Raw genomic sequence first — 3,854 nt, 5'->3', positions numbered from 1 at the left:
CAGGGATAGGTCAACACATCTCACTTGCCACAGAAAACCAATCTGAAAATTATGTGTGAGTGTATGTGTGTTTCTGTCTGTTGAGGGGATGGGGTGTGAACAAAGTAGCTATATATTTTCACTTTTATTCTTTATTTAAAATATTTTTTCCACCCGGGCCACTGTGGCTCAGTTGGTTGAAGCATCCTTCATACACCAAAAGGTGGTAGGTTCAATTCCCTTCAGGGCACATACATACCCAAGTTGCGGGTTCGATCCCTTATTGGGCACATATGGGAGGCAGCTGATTGATGTTTCTCTCTCTTTCTCTCAAATTAAAAAAAAAAGTTACGATTTTTAAAAAGGAAGAAGAGTGCCCAGAACCTCCCAAGCTGCTTCCAGTTGCTTTATAAAAAATATTTCTTGGCAGCGGCAGCAGGGCCTGTGGGTGCAGGGCGGTGATGTCATCTTGTGCCCGGCCTTGGGGAGATGGGGGAGGGGTTAGGATTAGGGTTAGGGTTAGGGACTACGGAATGGCCTGGAGTCTGAGGAACGGGAGCCTGAGGAGCTGCTGCTGGAGCCAGAACATGAAGAGGAGCCAGCCCGGACCGTGCCCCACTAGGCGCCCCAGATATATATGTATCTTTATTGATTTTTTAAATTTATTTATTGTCTAAAGTTTTACATATGTCTCCTTTTTACCCCCCGCTTGATTTCCCCCCCCCCCCCCCCCCCCCCCCCCCCCCCCAGCCCTTTATTGATTTTTACAGAGAAAGGCAGGGAGAGGGAGAGGGAGATAGAAACATGGATTGGCTGCCTCTTGCACGCCCTCTACTGGGGATTGAGCCCGAAAGCCGAGCATGTGCCTGACCGGGAATCCAATCGGTGACCTCTTGGCATTGGGTTGACACCCAACTACGGAGCCACATGGCCTGGCTCCAGTGGCTTTTCCATACAAATGGCCTGTCTTGGCTCATGCTACAGATTTTCCTAAATTCTCTCAAAGGTTCACAAGCCCCAAACAAGCAGCATCTGGCCTTGGCCTGCCATGTGCCTCTGGCTAGTGGCCCCAAGCCTGGTACTAGTGGCAGCCCAACTCAGTTTGCAACTTGGCCTCTCTCAGGCACTCCAAACCCAGCACCAGTAATAGCCATCTGTAGATCTCTTTGTAACTCATGTTGGGTGGCCCCAGGGCAGAGCACAGGTGGCAGCTGACCTTGGCCTGCATCCCTAGGAGGCCCCAGAGCCAGCACACCCAGTAGCCAACTTCAGATCACGCCAGAGCACCATCCAATCACCTCCATGAGTGATACACTCAAGGGGCAGACTCAGCGGGCACCAGAGCCCTGCTGAAGCAAGTTCTGCTACCCCAGCTTTTTATTTATTTGTTTGTTTCCATTTTAATGAAATATCTTTTTCCACTTCTGGATATTCATCTGAATAAACACAAAACACTACATTAAAAAGACATATGCATCCATATATTCATTGCAGTATTATTTGCAGTAGCCAAGATATGGCAGTAATCTAAGTCCATCAATAGATGAATGGATAAAAAAAGTGATATATTTATACAATGAAATATAATTCAGCCATATAAAAAGAATGAAATATTGACATCTGCAACAATACGGATGAACCTAGTGGGTATTGTACGAATAAAATGTCAGACATAGAAAGATAAGTGCCATATGATTTCACTTATATGTGGAATCTAAAAAACAAATACAAGAATATACAAAATAGAAACAAGCCAAAACCGGTTTGGCTCGGTGGATAGAGCGTCGGCCTGTGGACTGAAAGATCCCGGGTTCGATTGGAAGTTGGGGGATGGGTGAAAAGGGTAAAGGGATTAAGAAGCACAAATTGGTAGTTACAGAATTGTCATGGGGATGTAAAGTATAGCATAGGGAACATAGTCAATAATATTGTAATAATTATGTGCGGTGTCAGATGAATACTATTTTTATCAGGGTGATCACTTTGTAAGTTATATAAATGTCTAATCACTAGGTTGTACACCTGAAACTAATATAACATTGTATGTCAACTGTAATTGAAAATAAAAAAAATTATTTAAAAAAAAAGAAGAATAGCCCAAGGAAATTCCTGGCATTCCCCTAACATCCCATGCTCTAGCACACCACATACCTGCACACTCTTGGCATGCCCTTCCTGCCTTTGTCTGCTCAGCAGATTTATCCTTCCCCATCAGCCTCTATGAAACCAGCCACTCCCTCTTTATAGAATTTACCACAGTGTGTGTATGTGTGTGAAATATTTGTTTACTCACCTGCCTCCCATGGGAATCTGTGAACTGAGGCTCTAGGCAGGGTTCATGTGGTTTTGTTCTTTGCTTCTCTCCCAGTGTCTAACTCAGGATTTGGCACATGGCAGGTATTCAATCGATGTCTGTTGAATGATGAATGAATGGACTCAGAGAGACAGCAGCAAGTTGTTCACTACAAGAGACTGAATCCTTTTGGTGCCCATGACGCTGCCTCAGACTGCTAGCTTGCAGTAAGAAAGAGAAGAATAATTTTCCCCCTCTGTCATCCTCCGCTCACTTCAGTCACTCGGGGTGTTGACATGGAGAGGAATGTGGAGACAGGAGTGGGAAAAGTCTTCTTTGAACTAGTGTTGTAACTGGCTTTGTGCTTTCTGGGTCTGGAAGATGTTTAGAGCTGTTTCTGTGCATCATAAAGCATCATGGGGTGCTTTTAGAGGCTATGCTGGGCTCATGGGTAAAAGGCATCTCTATTACCAATGGTCACTTTTCTTCTTACTTCTGGGGTCCCTTTACACCACGAGGAGGCCCTACTGAAGAGGGCCCAGGGTGGGCCTATGCAGGCTCTTTTCCCCTCACTTAGTCCACATCTGGTCTACAGAAAACATTCCCTGACAAATTCTGGGAGAGCAGGCCAACCTCAACATAGCAGCAATCTCCTGGGTTCTGCCATCAAAGCAGTTGGCATGCTTGTCTCCTGTTGCTAGATTTCCCAGACAGGAGATAGATCCAGTCACTATGCTCCCCAACTGCAATGGGGACCTCAAACTATCATGGAAGTTCCTTCCCCCACTCACCTGATCTTCCCAAAAAGGGTGGGGACTCACAGCCAGAAGTATCTCCATATAAATTCTCTATCCTCCACTCTCTTGGCCCTATAGGTAGAGGTTTAAGGACTTTAAAATCAATTTTAGGCTATTAGAAAAACTATATATGATATTTTAGCACCTCACTTTGAAATTTCACATATATCATTTTTTAAAAATATGTTTTTGCTAATTTGAGAGAGAGAGAAAGGGTGAGGGATAAAGAGATAGAAACATCAATGAGAGAGAGACATAGATCATTGGCTGCCTCCTGCACACTCCCCCTCCCCCACCACCCCCAACTGGGTATGGAGCCTGAAACCTGGGCATGTGCCCTGACCAGGAATAGAACCGGGACTTCTTGGCTAATGGTTTGACACTGAGCCACATTGGCCAGGCCACAATAAATGTTTGATGGATGAATAAATAAATAAATAAATAAAGGAATCAGTGAATTAATCTCCCGTTACAAAGACAAAAGATTAGTTTGGTTTTAACCCCTTTCTACTCCATTTATCTTTTATTGGTATGTCTTTATAGTCCCAAACCTCTGTTTACTCCTCATGGTCTTAAAATGTATTGTGCAGCTTGCTGGTGGATTTTATGTCATTAACCTTTGTAATACTGAGGCTGACTTGATTCATTCATTCAATGGATACTTATTTATTAACACCACATGTCAGGCTCTGTGCTAAATGCTAAGTCAGACATAGTCTTCTATCCTCATGAAGCTTAAATTTTAGAGTGGGCCCTGGCTGGCTTGGCTCAGTGGATAGAGCATT

This window comes from Myotis davidii, unplaced genomic scaffold (genome assembly GCF_000327345.1).
Source record: "Myotis davidii unplaced genomic scaffold, ASM32734v1 scaffold38, whole genome shotgun sequence".
In the NCBI taxonomy this organism is placed as follows: Eukaryota; Metazoa; Chordata; class Mammalia; order Chiroptera; family Vespertilionidae; genus Myotis; species Myotis davidii.
This window is presented reverse-complemented; position numbering follows the sequence as displayed.